We start from the raw sequence: 18,817 nt of genomic DNA, 5'->3' as shown, positions 1-18,817 counted from the left end.
GCTGTGGTGTTTTCATTGTAGGAGGTTTGGGCTTTATCATCACCTCAGTGGGTGGGTTAATCCTTTCTGAGAGCAAATAAACACCTTAGGCTCTCAGTGTTACTTGATTTGTTTATATGGTAGCTTAAAAAAAACAAAAACCAAAACCAGTGCCCTAGCTCTACCCCAGATCAAATCAATCAGAGTCTTTGGGGGGTAATGGTTCTAAAAGCTCTCCAGGTGATTCTAACATGAGCCAAGGTTGACAGGGATTGGCCTAAATTTGCTCAAGTTGTCCAGTATTTAAAGCCAAGACTAACTCAGCCCCTAGATATCAACCTCGCTGCCATCCACCAATGTTTCCTACAGTCTTTAAATACCCTTAGGGTTTTAGAAAGTTAAAAACTGATTTCTGGACTCCACTTAGATCTATTAAAGAGATTCTTTGGAGACAGGGCGTAGGGATCTCCATTTTTAATGGGAGTTCTAAGTGATTCTTATTTGGGAATTTGCTAGAGAAGCAAGATGATCTTTATAAATGATATTGAGTGGATGTCAAGTGAAAGTGCACAAATCACAGTAAAATCAGGGCAGGGCCTTTAAAAAAAGTGTTTTTTTTTTTTTTAACCTTAAAGGTTTTGATATATTCGTTTGGGCTAACTGGGATTATGCATGGTTTTAATACCATTGGTTTTATTTTGGGGGACCCACACACTATCTAGTGCTATATCAGACCCAGGAATATACACACATTTTATTGCTTCTTTAGATACTTGGCCCTAATGACTAGGGCCAATGACTTTTGTCAAGGGCTTAGGAAAATATTGAGAACTAAAAGAGAAAGAAAAATTATTTTTGTTTCAATGTATGGAGGAATTGTAACATCAGAACCATTACATATTTAATGAAATGGCAACAAAATGAAACCTTATGCTTTTGTTATTAATTAATTTAGTAATTATAAAAAGTTTACATTTAGAGACATTTTGTGAGTAAGCTTTGCTTGCTTCTTAAGAATTTCTGAAAATGCATGATTGCTGAGAAATTATAGCTAATTTTAAAATCAAATACACTAAATTGTATGTAACCAAATAATTTCAAATGCGAAAGTACAACAATATTTTCAAAGATTTCACATCTAACAACTGTTTAGGGTAACAACTGATACAAGATGGGGTTGCGTCTCCCAAAGAAAACATGCCTAGGGCCTGGGAAGGCCATGTAACATACCCCACAGTATCTACTTCAAAATTAAAGGATATTTGATTGTTCTGGGCTCCATTCTTGTTGATAAAGCTGTCCAACTATGCCTTAGCAAACTGCTAAAGATATGGTTGAAACTCAGTTTTATTGCTCACCTTCCCTCTAAAAAAAGAAAGCCAAAAATAATAAAGAAAAAAAAATATTCGTAGCAACCTGTCACCCTACCTTTAAAAGTACATCACTTACATAAGATGGAAGCTGTTAATGAGCCTCAGATGAGATTGACCAGGCACGTTCCACACTATACCTCTTGGTCAGAAAATTACCCCCTGGGGAATTGTGGTATTGGTAGTGAACCAACACATGACTGAAAAGCAAAGAAAAGAAGATGCCACGGAAGTTTGAAGTTTCTGGGGTCAGTTGATAACTAGCACTAAGGATGTCTTGTTTGAATGGTCTATTTGCATACTTTGGGTTTGATTTTGCCTATGAAGCCCCCAGTTTCAGGATTTTTCTGATTCATGGTGATTCCTGCTACTAGCATCTTACTTAAGACACAAGTTCCCCTTTTCTTGACTCTCTCTCCTCTTGGGGTTCTTTTGTAAAACTTATCACAGCTGTTTTATGTATTTGTTGGGTTACCTTCCTTTTTGACTGTTTCCTCTCCTAGAATGTATGTTCCATGAGAGTATGAGTTATAGCCATACTTTACTAAATCAATCATGGGAAAGGAAGGATGATGACAATTGATCACTTTGTCCTTGCCAGCCATGATTAGTCAGGAATGTCATGCTATTAGGAACAAAGTTACAAATACTTAAGTGGTCAGGAAATGTTTTAGAACATCTTTTTAAAACTTTGGATTCTATAACTCCCAGTCTTTAATGAATGAGTGATGGAAAGGAAGATATATGTAGGTTTCGCGTAGACCTCTCTTACCTCCTCCAACATCCAAAAGGCAAAAAAACTGCCATCAGAATCAACTTTTCTATATAGTCTGTGACTTCTAGAGGAATAAAACGGTTAATCGTTCACTTGAAAATGACTACTTTATACTTTTGGAGAGAGGCCTGAAAATTTCTTGGCAGTATGTCAACTGATTAATAATTTAGAATGATGATTGACTGGAGAATGGAAGTGAAGCTAATAGCTTCTCGTTTTCCTCTTTATTATTTCAGACAAATTGGTAAGTCATGGTGGAGGTGTGGGGTGTTTCTGGGTCAACTGGCTAGAAGCTCTGGATTAAAAATTGAGGGAGATATGTGATCTCACTAAGGTGTTGGCCTCTCCCCTAATGGAGCCAGGTGACTTTGTGATGTGTTGCTTCTGATGCTTAGTGCTGCTCTTATGCTCCTAGCAAAGTCTATGTGAACTCTAGGAAAATCTTACCATTACCATGACTCTGCTGTGTGCTACATCATGATGAAAATACTGGATCTAACACCATCCTAACCTTAACTAGTTCAAAAATATGGCGGGAGTGGCTCATATACCTCCCAGGTTAAAAGTGTTGAAGTGTCTTAAGAGAGGGTTACAAATACCATGGGCGCCATTAGCTGATGGATTGTTGTGAGGGACCTGCCCATTTGGGAATTAGCAAATTGAAACAGTGTGAGAGAGTCAAACTGTCTGGTACAGGCAGTGTGAGTGGCGGCAATAAATTAGAAAATGGCTAAGAAGGGAATGCTTGCATATGAACCTGGGTGAGACTTTCTAGGGCTACATGCAGGTCCAGGTGTGTATGCAAATCGATAGGATTCAGATCAACTGTGTCCTAGAAGGACTGAAGAGAGCCCCATCCTAAAAAGTGCACAGAGAGTTACTGGGAAATCTCCACGTTTTCTTGGGAGAGGGTGTAGCTTTAACAGGAGCCAATGTTACTGTGGCTCCTGACGGGGTGCTGACATTCTTCTATCTCTAAGGGAGGAGTAGCTGAGGCCCCCAAATGAATCCCACAAATTCTGCAGAGAATTTTCATTGAAATAAAATAGTTTTATATTTGAGTGCCAGATTTGCTTTCACTGACTGAATTTTTGCTGATATAGTCAGGGACTGAATGCAAGGGCTTTCCTCTAGGAGCAAAAGATTATGTATGCCTCTCCCCTCTCCCCCCCATACCCCTGCCTCCACCTTTCTTCTGTGGATTTAAGTAACTTTCAGAATATTCATGTTTTGAGTATTTGTATATGTTATTGTGATGGGCTGGATTTTGTCCCTCCAGAATTCCTATGTTTCAACATAGGATTGTGTTACATTTGGAGATAGGGCCTTTCAAGAGCTAATTAAGGTTAAATGAGGTACTAAGGGTGGGGCCCTAATCCAGTGAGATTGGTATCATTATAAAAAGAAGTAAAGACACCAGGGAGCCATGCTCACAGAGAAAAGACCTTGTGCACAGCAGGAAGGCAGCCTTCTGCAATGCCAGGAGAGAGGCCTCAAGAGAAACCAGATCTGCTGACATCTGATCTTGAACTTTCAGCTTCCAGAACTGTTGAGAAATACATTTCTGTTGTTTAAGCCATTTAGTCTGTGGTATTTTGTTATGGCTGCCCTAGGAGACTAATACAAGTATTGACAAATCTCCTTGGTGGGCTTGATTTGTATGCGTAGGTCAAGTTAGTTAGTTATTTAGAACTCTTAATTTGGGCCAAAGCATCTATGAAACTCCTGCAGAAATTATTCTCCTGTCCTTCTCATTAAGCAGTGTCCAGTGTGACCATGGTACAAAGCTACTCAGCTATGTGGCGTGATTTTTTTTCACTCCTCCATCTACTTATTCAACACATATTCATTGAGTGTCTATTATGTGCCGGCCACTCACAGACGATGCCCAGAAGGAGCTGTCAGTCTAGAAGAGGCAATCTCACAGGCACATGAAGTACTGTGATTTGCAGGGATGACACGGGCAAGCCACGAGTGAAGGGATTCGCTGCATCTGGAGTGGCAGGGAAGATTCTTGGTGGAGGAAGGTGGCATTGAAAGGGGCTTTGGAGGATAGATGGGGTTTGGTCATGAAGAACCGGGCAGCAGGGGAAGGACAGTTAAGAGGAAGGCATTGTGAGCAAAGGCTCAGAGATAGACACCTAGGGAAGTTTATGGGGAGATGTGCACTTGGAAATGCAGAGCATGCAAAGGGAAATTCCCCTTCATAAGGTTGCATTATCTCAGACTCAAAGGGCTTCTTTCAGGAAGGAGAGAGGATATGCCAGGCATCGCCCTATGTACATCATCCCATTAACTCATTCATACTCATAATACCCCTACAAGGTAAGTGTTAATACTATCCCAGTATAAGGATGGGGAAACTGAAGCAGGGATGGGTTAAATTACTTGCCAATTGCTAGTAAATTATGGGGCTGGGATTTGAGGCTGGGAGTCTTGGCTCCAGAGCCGTTGCTTGTAGAAAGGAGGCCTGAGCCTCTAAACCCAAATATGAGAGGAAGTCCTGGGTATGGAGAGGTGGGGGGTGAGATGCAGAGCTTTGAGAAAATGGGCAACTTGTCCTGTTTCCTTGAGCAGAGAAGGGCTCTGCCTGCCTCCAGTAGCCTTGAGGAGAAACACAGTGCCCTTGGCCACCTTCCTCCAAGTTAGCCATGTTTGCAGCCATTGGTGGAGATAAATCGTCGGTACAGGGAAACAAAAGTGTTTTTCAGGCGCTTCGCTGCCATGGTTAGCGTAGGACAGGGTTATGAAAGGAGCTTTTCTGCGTCCGCTGCCTTCCGGGGTTACATTCTTAGTGAATCTACTGCCTCAAAATGGAGCTTGTTGGGTGTCATCCGAGGGTGGCAATTAGTTGCATGTGTTTGGTTGGGTGCCAGCCCCTGGGGCGCCAGACCTCAGTGGGGGAGCCACTGTTTGTCATGAATTAGTCTTTAAATAAAAGCAAGTTTTTAAAATGGAGCATGCTAATTTGGGTTTTGCTAACCTCATCTGAAGAAGGCTTGGCCTGTTCGGTGCCAGCTGGCCGAGTTGGCATTCAGCAAGAAACTGGGTCCCTACCAAAAATCGCATTGCTCCCGCCTCCCCCTTTGAAAGCAAAATGGCAGTGAGGAGCTCTTTGGCACAGAGAGACAAGGTGAAACAGGGGCAGGGACCAGGCAGTAATCGAATGATTAAAGGGAACTGAGCTGCCATGACATTCCCGCTTCTCCCGCTACCTTAGAAAGGAAAGTCTGCCCCTCTCTTTCCCCACTCACACTGTCCTCAGCCACCCATTCAGTGACTCTCTACATAAAAGGCTTCCTCTTCCAATTGCTTATACACTGCACCTTTTATACTCTTCCAAGTCATACTTAAGGGATTATCACTGCAGCTTTTAACTTCCCCTAGAAAGAGCTGAATGAGCGTGAATGGGGCGGAAGAGTCTTCAGTGAGAAAGTGTCCCCCACCTCAAAGTGCTCACAAAACCCCTAATCACGATGTAAGAATGCCACCCTGTTTTTGGCGGGCGGCTGGCTACAAATGCGCGAATTAACAATTACTGTACATATAGGCGATAATTACAAGGAGTCGTGTTGCGCACAGAACCGGTGGCAACAGTGTGAGGTGCACAAACCGGGCCTGCTTGCTTGAACATGGGCGCCCCCCGCCCCGTTCAGGTTAAGAGTGATCCCACCCACCAAAGTTTTGATTCTTGAAACTCACCGCTCTGCCCAATGAGGGTTCAGTACGAGATTTGTTTTCTTAGACTTTCCAGGTGGGATAATGTGAGCATGAGAAGCGGCAACTGTGATGTGGTCAACAGTTGAAAACAGGAACTGTCCCGTTATTTAATTATTTATTTTGGTTTTGATTTGCAAACACCCCTCTGTCTTCAAATCGGGAAGCTGGGTGTTGGGAGAGGAGCTTTGTAGGAGGCAAGGCAGAAAAGGAATTAAAGAAGCCTTACATTTGTCCTGAAGATTCAGGAAAAATGGAAGCTTTTTCTCATATGAATGTATTTGAGCAGCAGATTGCTGAGAAATATGGGTCGTCCTGGTTACTAATGTGGTGTACATTAAGTCTCCTGGAGGGAGGTTTTTTATTTTTTATTTTTTTAACCTGTTTATTTGCTGCTGGTATCTCTATTCTTCTGAATGCAGCATATTACGTTTGCTAATAAACTGACACCTTGTTTCTAAGAGACTTGGCCTGAGAACCCTCCTGACAAGACAGGAATTTGTTTGTTGTTGTTTTTACAAACGTTAAGGTGAAATTGACAATGAAGGGCATTTTGAATACTTGAGCACTGCAAATAGTTTTAAGGGGGGTGATTTTATTTTTTGAAGGCAGTGCATTTTGGAGTTTCCTTTAAATGCTCATTGAATATTTTGGGTCTCTGCAGGACAATGTGTGGCTTTTAAAAATAAGAGTCGATAATGAGCCCATGGAGTCTTTAATTTATGATGTATCTGACAGCATTGTGGTAGATCTGATATGGGAGGCATGCGATTATGTCTGCAAGCTGAAAATAAACCAGCTGGTATTTGTTCTGAAAACATTCTGAGAACACCCTCCTGTTAATGGCCCATGGCTTGATCCAGCATCTGGTAAACGAATATATTGTCATTTTTACCATGAAAGTCAGCACAAATCATTAATGATTCTGGCAGCCATTCGTGTTCTTCTCTTGTCTAGAATATGCCAATTACCATGAAATTATTCCTATTAGCGACATGATTGAATGATAGTAACCTGACTATAATTTGTTGGCAGAACTTCTTTCATAATGACAATAATGAACTGTGTATTTGAGTCCTTCCTGGGTTCTGTTAGACAGGAAGGTTGAATACTCTATACTTCTAACCCTAATGAACAACATTGTGTGAATTGAAGGAAATGTGTTATCTTACAGATTTGTTTCAAAGTGGGAACTTACCATTTTTGTCCAGTTCTTTGAGAGAAGCAATCACTGTTTGCCATTAAAAATGGTGTTCAGGAACTGCTTTGATATATGCACACATGATCATCATCAGCATATAGAGCCTGATGGAGTTCACTTTTGCTGTCATTAAAGACAGTACTTGAATTTTTCAATGCAGTATTCCACATAAAATCATTACCAAAGAATGAAATGATACCATCAATGCCAGCGACTAAGAAAACTACAGATAACTTGATACTGCCATGAGATTGATAAGTTAAGTATCATTTTTCTCTTACTCAATCTTGATCTGTGTAAGGCCTCATGTAAGGCCACATGGCCTGCCTAACTGGAAATGCCTACTAGGCAGTTAGTCCAAGGTACATAAGGGGAATGGGGGAAATGACACCTGGAGGACTGTGAAAATTCCTGGTGGGGCATCTATACAGGCACAGGACAAATTCTCTAAAGGTTAGGAAACTAATGAGTGTGAACACTTCTGTGGCCCACTTCATATCCTCTTATCTCCCTGTTTCTTTGGGCCATTATTGTAGAAACCAGCCTAAGGTAGCTGTGACACGAGCCCCTTGCCTAAGCTACATTGGGTATCTCCATCTTCCATTCTAGAGCTTCTCAGACACTTTGGTGTAGGACTGGCAGCCTCGATGCCTAAGAGAGTTAATTACTTCCGGGCATTATGGTAGCAACTGGACATGATATACATAATAGAGACTATCCCTGCTCTCAGAGAACTTGCAGGATAGCAAAGGTACAAGTGAACAGATAAACATGTATAATTACAGGGGGTGGGGTGGGGGTTTCCCCCTAAGGCTCTAAAGGAAAAGAACAGGATACAGTGACAGAAAATCACAAGGGTCACATAACGTTAGATCAGGTGGAGAAGATGATGGAAAAAAGTCAGCTCTCCAAAGGAAGTGGGGCAAGGAGAAACATTGCAGCCAGAGGGATGACATATGCAAAGGTCCTGAGGCAAGAAATACCTCAAAATATGAGAGGTATAAAACAGGCCAGCATGACTATATTGCCCTGGATAAGGAAGGGAATGCACGAGATAAAGCTGGGTTGTAGGGATGTGCAGGACTTTAGATGGCATCATATGCTCTTTCATCCTGAATGCAATGGAAAGCAATTGAAGGGTCTTAAGGGCAGAAGTGATAGTTTCCAATTTATAGTTTTAAAATATGACTCTGTTATTTGGAAAATAGGTTGGGTTGGGTGATGAGAATAGATGTGGGAGAACAATAAAAAGGCTATTATTGCAATAGTCTATCAGAAATGATCAACTGGCCTGGGCGCCTGGGTGGCTCAGTTGGTTAAGCATCCTACCCTTGACTTTGGCTCTGGTCATGATCACATGGTTCATGGGATAGAGCCCCGTGTCTGGCTCTGCACTGCCAGCATGGAACCTTCTTGGGATTCTCTCTCACCCTCTTTCTCTGCCCCTACACCACTTGTGCACTGGCTCTCTCTCAAAATAAATAAACTTAAAAAAAAAAAAATAAATGATCAACTGGTCTAGAGTAGAGTCAATGGACATAAACTAGAATTTACTAGGATGTAATTCAAGACAGCTGGGATTAACTCTCATGATTACTATGTATCCAGGCCTACACCTGAGGTTTGTGGGACCCAAGGCAAGAGTATAAAAGGAGGCCACATCCCATCTGTCTAAATGTTTAAAAATTATAAATCTAGTTAATAAACTGTTAAAGAAGTGTTTGTATCCTTCTACCATGAGAATATAACTTTTTAAAAACAAAATCCAAAAGTATAGCTATGATTTTTATATGACTGAAAATTAGCCAAATATCAAAGATAACTGAATTTGATTATTATTGCACATGTTCTATTATTAGAGATGATATTTAGATGGGTTTTGAAAAAGGCAGAAATGTTCATAAATCATTTCATATTTATTCCAAACAAGTCATTTTTCTTATTTCATTTCAGTAAAAGTATGGTGGTATAAATAAGGTTGGGTTTTTGAGGGTTTTTTGTTCTTGTTTTTGTTTGTTATATACTTTGGTTCTCAAGGCTGGGAAGTCTAAGATCAAGGCTCCAGTAGGTTCAGCATCTGGGGAGGTCTTGCTTCTTGGCTCATAGAGGTTGTCTTCTTGCTGTGTTCTCACATGGAGAAAGGGTGAGAGAGCTCTCCAAGGTCTCTTTTATAAGGACTCTAATCCAAGAATGTCCTTTTTTTGTTGTTGTTGTTTGGCAGAGCCCTCATGACCTAATTCCTTTGCAAAGTTCTCACCTCCAAACATCATCACATTGGGGATTAGGTTTCAACATACAAATTTTGGGAGGACATAGTCAATCCATAACATAAAGGAATTAAACATCAGACTTAAGGAAAGAATAGCAAAATAAATAGAAGGAATGCATAAAGAACCAAATAATACAAAGTTAAAAATGAAATTTTCTAATCTACAACCTAGCATCATGAATAACCCAAGTGCTGTTTCTTTGAAAACTATGCTAAGCAATGAAATAATTCGCCTACTAGCCTAATCAAGAAAAAGATGAGGAGCACAAAAACACAAAATTAGAAGTGAAAATGGGGAAAAGAACCATGATTAAAGAAGAAATTAAAAAAACCAAAGGAGAACCTTTGCAAAATGTTTTGCATGTAACTTTGAAAATCTTTTTTTAAATCTTTTTTAAATTTTTATTTATTTTTGAGAGAGAGAGAGAGAGAGAGAGAGAGAGAGTGCAGGGGAGGGGCAGAGAGAGAGGGAGACACAGAATCCGAAGCAGGCTCCAGGCTCTGAGCTGTCAGCACAGAGCCCAATGCGGGGCTTGAACTCACTAAGTGTGAGATCATGACCTGAGCCGAAGTTGGATGCTCAGTCGACTGAGCCACCCGGGTCCCCCTATGTAACTTTAAAAATCTTGATGGAATGGCTTTTTGTAAGAGGTAAAAAGTTATCAAAACTTACTGAAGAAGAAGAACTTCAGTAACATTGGAAAAATCTGAGAAAGTTATCAAAGATCTAAAAGAAATCTCCAGGTCTTTATGCTTTCAGAGGCAAATTATTTGGAACTTTTAAGGAACAGATAATGATAATACTATTCAAAATGGGAAATGGCAAGAGTAACTTATATCTGCATGATGGAATACTATACAGTCGTTAGGATGCACAGGTCCTCTGTGTGGCTGGCTATGGGAGAGTCTCCAAAATGTATGAAGGGGAGAAAAAGAAAGATACAGAGCCCTGTAACATCACATCACCTTTTGAGTATTTATGTGGGGGTGTGTGCGTGTGCGTGTATAATATCTGTAAAGGAAGACAGAAGCCACTGAGAATAATGGTTGCCTTTTGGGGAAAGGAAGTAGGCAACTGGGAGACAGGTAAGAGGCAGATACTTTATAATTTATGTGCTTTTGTACTCTCTGAATTTGATACTATAGTCATAGAATTATAAAAATAAAATTATCCATAACACCAAGAAGGAAAACTGCCAATGTGTTTTTAGGAAGCCAGCATAAAAACACAGACTTTGGTAAATCTGGCAAAGACAGCACAAAATAGAAAACTATAAATCGATCTCTTTCATGGACTCACATTGAAAAACTTAGAGTAAAAGTTTATAAGTGTAATTCATATTATTAAGAGAAGATTAGCCCTCTCAAATAGGGTGCTTATTCCCATGCAATGGTGTTTCCATAATAGGCAGGGTACTAATATACTCTTAACTTCTATCCTGCATTTCGTCTCATGTAGTAGAGCTGTGTGTGCTCAGCTGTTGTCTATCCATAACTATATTTATATGTCTACTGCATTTTATCAAATCTCAAATGTTATCAATTGTAAGATATCTGATTATAGAAATGTTAAAATGTGAAAAACTATTTATCTTAGAATCAGTGAAGTACAGTGTCTATCCATCTCTCCATCCATCCCTCCATCTATCCCTCCATTTGTCCGTCCATCCATCCATCCGTACATCTACCCATCCATTTTCCACCCTTCCTTTTTCTTTGCTATCTATCTATCTATCTATCAATCAACAATCATGTATTCAAGATATATACTTATGTGAAATAAAGTAAGAACAGTTTGTATACCATAGTCCAACCTGTGTATTTTTAAAAATAATATTTATAAAGATACGTAGTTTGTGGGTGTGTCCTTCCCTTAGCAGGATTTACAGAAAACTGAAAATAAGGATCAGCTTTGGAAAGAAGGTGGGGACAAGGGTGAGAGAAGAGAGACTTTTATTTTTCAACTTTCTGTATTCTTTGAATTCTCTAATTTTATTCTATTCTTGCTCTTATTAAAAAAAAATCAACAGGAGTTTTCATGGCAGGGAAATATGGGCCATTTGTTACTTTGTGTAATAGATGGTGCCAGAGAACCGCCCAGAGCTCCCCAGATACCTTTCACCATCTTTGTGAGCTCCACCCCAGCTTCTGGGTACTTTCCTTCCAGTGGCTGCACCTGCACCCATCTTTGCAGGATTGGCTGAAGCTACAGGCTTTACTGAGCCTGCCCAGACCTGGAAAAGCAGGCCTTAGCCAGTGATTCAGTGGTGAGGGAATATAAAAGCCCAGGTCACTTGCAAGTGGGAAAACTCCCTTGAAGTGACTGTACCCCAAATCCTACCCTCCTGTGGCTTCTTGCCTCCTCCTGTCTGGCTTCTTGCCACTTACTCAGCATTTTTTCTTGTGAGCTGTTCCTTAATAAATCATTTGTACATAAGTCCTCATCATCTGATTCTGAGAAGACTTGTGTGCTTTCCTTTTATTTTATAGGTTATTAAAAAGAAATCTTTAAATGTCCCATGTATGTGTATGTATGTATATAGAAGAAATAACATGCAGTAGAATCAAATGATATTGAGACTGAGGAAATGAGGACTTACTTTCTTCCTTTGAAAAGGAATGTCTTACAGCCATTAGACATTAGAATCTTTTACTTTTTTCAGGTTTTAATCGGTTCAGTTTTGCTGTTCTATTTCAGTAAAAGGGTATCTACCGACGTACTTAAAATTGTTTTTAAGTGTATTTATTTATTTTGAGGGAGAAAGAGAGAGAGTACAAGGAGGGGAGGGCCAGAGAGAGAGGGAGAGAGAGAAAACCCCAAGCAGGCTCCACACTAACAGCACAGAGCCTGATGTGGGCCTCAAACTCATGAACTGTGAGCAGAAACCAAGAGTTGGACGTTTAACCGACTGGGCCATCCAGGCGCCCCTACCCACCAACATTAGCACAGCTCTTAATTTTCCTGTACATATTTAAAGCCCACTCTTCAGGTACTCATAGCTAATGTATTATGCAAATTCCTAACAACTTTCTGGGTGTCAAGTTGGTAAAACTCAAACTATCGATTTTCAGTGAAAAAACAAAAAAAGAAATTGTGTAATTGAAGGATAGTCTCAAGATGCAATTACTAATGGTTGTAAATAACTCTGCCTACTTTTAAAAAGTCCTGTAGTGTGATTCCTCAGTAGTTGACCTCAGTGTGCAAGTGGATTACCAAAAAGCACTTTGCTTATAGGTTGCCTTCGAGCCCAGAGTTCATTGTCAAAGAAAGCATGTCATTTGGGTGCAGCAGCTTTGCATTTTTAATCATGTTTGATCTCCCAATCACTCATTTGCAGCAGGTCCGATGGTCATCAGCATGAACTGGCAAGGCTATGTTGCAAATGGTTGTGCTCCTCAGGCAGTTTACTTATTCTGGTAATCATCAAAGTATTTATAATTCTCCTGTCTTTATCCTGAATGTGTGCCTGTATTTACAGCCATAAATTTCTCTGGATTTGAGTGGCTGTCGACAGCATGGTTTTAACTGTAACATACTCTATGTGTGTGTGTGTGTGTGTGTGTGTGTGTGTGTGTGTGTACACATCTATATACACGGATATTTATTCTCACACCCACAAACAGGGTAATTTATAGCATAACACACATACAGTCTTTAAAAAAAAACACTGTGCCTGTCATAAACAGCAGAATGTTTTCTCTGTAGTGTACTGCTGGGTACTGGAGGGATGAACGGTGTCTAAAGTGTTTATTTCTGCAGGGGTAGGGTGAGGAGGTCTTAGGCAGCAAGCCATCTTGATTAGAGGTTGCTCTGCTGCTGTCAGGGCAGGGCACCTCTCAACAGCCCCTGAGAGAGGTCACCAAATCTTCCAGCTCACTGTGCCTTTGTTTGGAGCCAGCCCACCATCTGCAAGATCCTTGGAACTGACTCATTAGTGAGTACTGGATGGGGAGTCACTAGTGTGAAAAAGAGGCATGTAGGCAACTGAAGATAACAAAATAGTTGAGCATTGCTTACATGTTCCTTTTTATGTATGTCTGTAATAAAGACACTATCCACTGCTGATTGTCTCACTTTGTTAGCGTGCAGTTTGCCTTTTTAAAGGGAAACAAAGATTTAGGAAATCTGGGGATTGGAATGTTCTCTTTCGTACATGCTCTTAACATCATTTAGGGCTGGCAATTTGTTGATACTCGAAAGAAGACCTGAAATCTGGTTTTAGCTCATTACGTTGGGTGCTGGGGGCCTCAGACACCTTCTATTTCCATATTTTATTATGTGTAGTAGCTTTATCTCTCCTTAATATGGTAAGCTTCTTGAGGCCTGGCATAGAACATTGTATTTCACTTGTATCTTCAAAGTATGTTGCATAGCCTAGAGGAGTACTGGGTACACACGGTTGATGGTCAGTAAGTACTGATCATTTGGACTCCCTCCAAGGTATTATTCACTGAGTTTCTGCTTAGCTCAGTCATAGGCTGTAATAATGGTCAGGTGGGAAGTTTGTGTGCAATGTGTATTTATTCAGTAGCTCAGAGCATTAGTGGATGGCATTATTAGCCAGGTATTTTGTTGGGTTTGTATCAGCGGTTTTCATGCTTTTTTTTTTTTTTTTTTTTTTTTTTTTAGCTGACGAACCTACACTTTAATGGACTCCATTGTGGAAAACAATATGTACAACAGATGAAAGGGGAGTTGCTCTCTCTGAAATGGGGGTGGGGGTTTGGACTCAGCTTGAGCGGCTTCCTTCTCCTTGCCCACTCTTCTCTCCTGCTCCATTTCCTCAGATATCCCCAGGCCAGCTGCTCAGTGAATCATCTCCTAGGATGGAGAGGGCTCCTCAGAGGACAGCTTGAAAACCACTTACCTAAAGAAAGTGTCTTGAGTATATTATTAATTTGGTCCACCATTTAAAAAACAATAGACTTTGTTTCTCTAGGGCAGGTTTAGGTTTTCAGATAAATTGAACAAAAAGACAAAGTTCCTGTGTACCCTCTTTTACTCTATACCTAGCTTCCCCTGTTATTCACACCTTCATTGGTGTCATACACTTTATAATTGATGAATCCATATTGATACATTACTATTAGCTAAAGCCCCTAGTTTATGTTAGGACTCACTCTTTGTGTGATACATTCTATGTGTTTGAACAAATGCATCCCATCATGTATCTATCATTAGAGTATTGGGCAGACTAGAGTTACTGCCCTAAAAGTGCCCTGTGCTCCACATATTCATCCTGGGGTCCAACGTTTTTTTAAAGTACTCTGATGTTCATGAGAGATGTGATGGCAGGGGTTATGTTTGATATTATAAAAATTCTGCTCTGTCTCTTCATCATACTTGGAAGAGAGGTTTATAGGCTTATACTCCCAAAGAGGCAAATTGGGACTACAGATAGTGATCATGATTCCTCTCTGATAACTCAGTCGGCCACCTATAGCTTTTGTGTTTTGGGAGAGCTGTGATTTATCAGTGAATCCGAATGTCAAGGTGAATTTCACTGGAACGATGTCATGCTTGTTTAGAATATGTTGTGATATGTTTGAATCTCATGTGCAGTAACATGTGGGCAAAGGTTAATGTTGACTATTTTTATGTCCAGATTCTCAACCTCTTCTACCAACTACTGACTTGTGGGATGTGTTTCCTTAGTTTGGGGGGCCTGTCTTTGACTTTGGTGTGTTGCTAATTATGCACACAATTTTTAGAACGACACTGACAATGAATACAAAATATTAATAAGCCAACAAGACAAGCAGTTTTCAAAAATCACATTATGTATACTTAATGCCTAACTGACCTTTTCTGCAGTTACTTAAATCTTTTAAAAATTCATTTAATTTCAAAGCCAGAGTATTAGCCTATTTATATGTAAATTGTCTTTAATTCATGCATTGATTTAAAGGACTAATCCGAAAGATCTTTTACCACAAGTGACCTTTTTGACTCTACACTTCTGGGAAAACTGTGAAGTGGTTTCTTGGTGACCTCGCATCCACCTGTGGTACAACATATGCCAACTCTGGTCCGTAGAAATCACTCACGATTGTATAGTTTCCAACCAACACTGAATTATTAACAGTATGATTATTCAGAATTTCCACAGAAACATTTACAGGGATTTCTTTCTTTCGTTCTATTTTCATCTTCAACCAACCATCTGATTAGAAGCTTCACTAAGAAATATAGTCTGTTGTTCAAGGGACACAGAATCAGGTGCTTCATGGTTACATACAAAGAATCTGGGTGTCCAAAAACTTAAATTCATATTGCTGCCTGCCATTCAGACCTGAGAATCCAGAGAATCTTAGGAAAGCAAATGAAAAGGTTAATATCAATTTTCATTTAAAAAAAAATACTATTTTCTTTCTTTTTTTTTAGTTTATTTATTTATTTTGAAAAAGAGAGAACACAGGTGGAGTGGGGGCAGTCGGGGAGAGGTGAGAGAATCCCAAGCAGGCTCTGCGCCCACAGTGCAGAACCCAATATGGGGCTCCAACTCACAAACTGTGAGATCATGACCTGAGCCAAAACCCAGGTGCCCCTAACATCAATATTAACTGACTGAGCCACCCAGGTGCCCCTAGCATCGATATTCTTTCTGCAATATATATATATTTAACTCTTGGTTTTCTACCTGTGTTTCATAACCAGTGCTTAAACAAGTGCTTCATAACACATTTTCTTTCTTCTAGGGATACATAAAATTTGGAATTGTCTGGTGATTGTTATTAGTGGGTAAAATGCAGGTAATTTAAATCTTAACCAATGTAAACCATTTGAAGTAAAATTGAATATGCCATATAGGATATATATGTATTTGTCTATTCTGACCTCTCTCTCTCTTAATATTGATGTCTCTGTCTATTAGGGTTTTAACCTGTGGTACCTAGCAGGAAACCATGAATGCCCAGAATAATTGCAAATGTGTATGTGTGTGTGTGTGTGTGTGTGTGTGTGTGTGTGTGTGTATTTGATGTGAAGTGTCACCACAGTGAACAACTCTATGGAGTGAGAACATTCCCTTAGACTATAATGTGAATGTCAATACCCCCTACCCCTCCCCTGTAGCTGTGCAGCATAAGGCCCAATATATGTATATGCTTCCCCATATACTGCCCCTCATCCTCCAGTATCCATACCTTTCTCAGTTTCTAAGACAGGTTGTATGACTCCAAAATGAATGAAAGCTACTGAACGTACACACATGTGCGCACACACACACACACACGCACACACACACTTACTAATTATACATGTATATGTTCAAAATACATACAGTTGAAGGTCAGTTTTTACAGTATTTATGTTCCATAAAGTTACTACAAACATTGAATTAATGAATGCTGAACCATTGCTCTTAGAGGAAATTCAGGGTTCCTGCAAGTCTCTGGCCACATTTTTGTTAACTGACCAATACATAATTTTGTTTTATGTTTGTTTTTGTTTAAAGACACCTTATTTAATTTTTATTGTTGATTCGTTAACACTGAACACATGGCCAACTGCACTATAACTCATGTCTAAATGAAGCTTATCTAACACTTACATTTTCTCCATTAGGCACATCACCGCCTTCTTGCACTTAGGAACATTATGTAGCCCTGAAGCACTACATGAGAGTTGGAATAAGAAGGCAGAGGGTCAGGACACCTGGGTGGCTCAGTGGGTTGAATGTCTGACTCTTGATTTCAGCTCAGGACGTGATCCCAGGGTTGTAAGATCGAGCCCTATGTTGGGCTCTGTGCTGAGTGTGAAGTCTGCCTAAAGTTTTGTCTTTCCCTTTTCCCTCTGCCCTTCTCCTTTACTCTCTCTCTCTCTCCCTCTCTCTCTCTCTCTCTCTCTGAAACAGAAGAAGAAGAAGGCAGAGTGTCATTTTGTTCAACCTCAGATGGGGACAAATTTTTCCCCACCCTATGCATGTCCACAAATGGCTGCAAAAGTGCCATGAGCATTGATTTTAGAATTACAGATTAAATTCAGTGAGTGGGCAAATTTACAAATAGAGAATCCATAAATAATGACAATAAACTGTATCTGTATGTATTTGCTTCTCTGTTTCATTGTGGGGCATATGCAAGTTCAGGTGATTTCAGAGTGAAAAGGCAGACAGGAACACTGCCCTCATGGAACTGGCATGCATCCTGTAGAAAACACAGATATTAAACATTTAATTACCTAAATAATTACCTCATTACCAGTGGTACCTGCCCTTAGTGGAAGGGTACCAGATGATGCTAGAGCACATAACAAAGTGCCCAACCCAGGCTGAGTGGTGAAGAAGGGCTTCTCTGATGAAGTAACATTTGAGCAGTGCTCAGAAGGATGGATAAACATTCAGGAAAACAGTATGCATAAGCTGTCCTAGGGATTTTCTCGAATTCACATTTTCTGATACTTTGCTCTTCTCTTTTAGGTAGAGTTGGCGACACTTATGCCAATATATATTTTCCAATATAGGAAAGCATTCCCTTTACACCTGCAACAAAATCTCACCCATATGGGTCATTACTTGGAAGCTGCCTGCTCTTTATCCCTTCGTTGGGAACTGTAGCAAGAAGATGTGACAAAATAGCATATCACTCAGTGTGGGGTAGTAAAATATGTCTCTAGGATGGAGAGACCCTTTCTCCTCTCCATCTTCTGGGGTTTTTTTTTTTCTTCTCTTTTTTGTCTTGTTTCTGTCCCGCCTCCCTCATTTCCTCTCTGCTTTCTTTTTTTACACTGACTTTTCCTTTGAAGATGATTTACTAGGATTCTGAGAGATGAAAGAATCCCTCTGATTCTTCCCAGTGGGTTACGCTTCTCACTGGAAGTTGAATAACCAGGTAGTATATTCAAGCTGTAAAAATGCCTCTGGCTTCTCCTACCCCTTACTGAGCAAACTCAGGGAACTCGATGAAATGAATTACTTTTTAAGCTCATTGAATTGAATTTAAGCACTTCACAGTGTATCTTTTTCATTTGTCTATGCCAGTTGTGTAATATACAGATGTGACCCTTGATAAAATGGCAAGATCAGCACATATATTTGTTCATTATTCATGAACATTTATCAACACTCTACTTACTTTGTGATAGGGTCTGTGCCAGGCACTGGTGATGTAAACATGAAAAAGACATGCCCCTCTTCATGTCTGTCTTCTCTCAGAATTGTCTGAAACAACACTAGCCTTTACAGATGATAATTACAATTGCATACAACCATTAATTATGCACTTACTCTCAGCCAGGTACCATGAGAGCATTTCACATGCATTTTCTTCAGTGTCTTTAGGAGATAGTTTCTATTATTAGCCCCATTTTGTAGATGAAGTAACTGAGATTCAGAGAGGTAAAATAGACAACTCATTTGAGGTCAGTTATTGGTAGGTAATGGATGGAGTTAGAGTCTGAGCCATCTTCATTCTTAAGCATCATTTCTTCTTTTTTTTTAAATTTTTTAACATTTATTTATTTTTGAGAGACAGAGAGAGGCAGAGCATGAGCAGGAGAGGGGGAG

General features: G+C 40.0%; 1 protein-coding gene across 5 annotated transcripts in view; it reads left to right on the top strand.

Moving 5' to 3' along the window:
- The window catches only part of FHIT (fragile histidine triad diadenosine triphosphatase), a 1,407,272-nt gene that overhangs the window by 390,476 nt on the left and 997,979 nt on the right, over positions 1-18,817 (top strand). The window lies entirely within an intron of this gene.

Source organism: Panthera tigris, chromosome A2, assembly GCF_018350195.1.
Source record: "Panthera tigris isolate Pti1 chromosome A2, P.tigris_Pti1_mat1.1, whole genome shotgun sequence".
NCBI lineage: Eukaryota > Metazoa > Chordata > Mammalia > Carnivora > Felidae > Panthera > Panthera tigris.
Note: the sequence above shows the minus strand (reverse complement) of the source record. Positions and strands in the feature narration are given on the sequence as shown.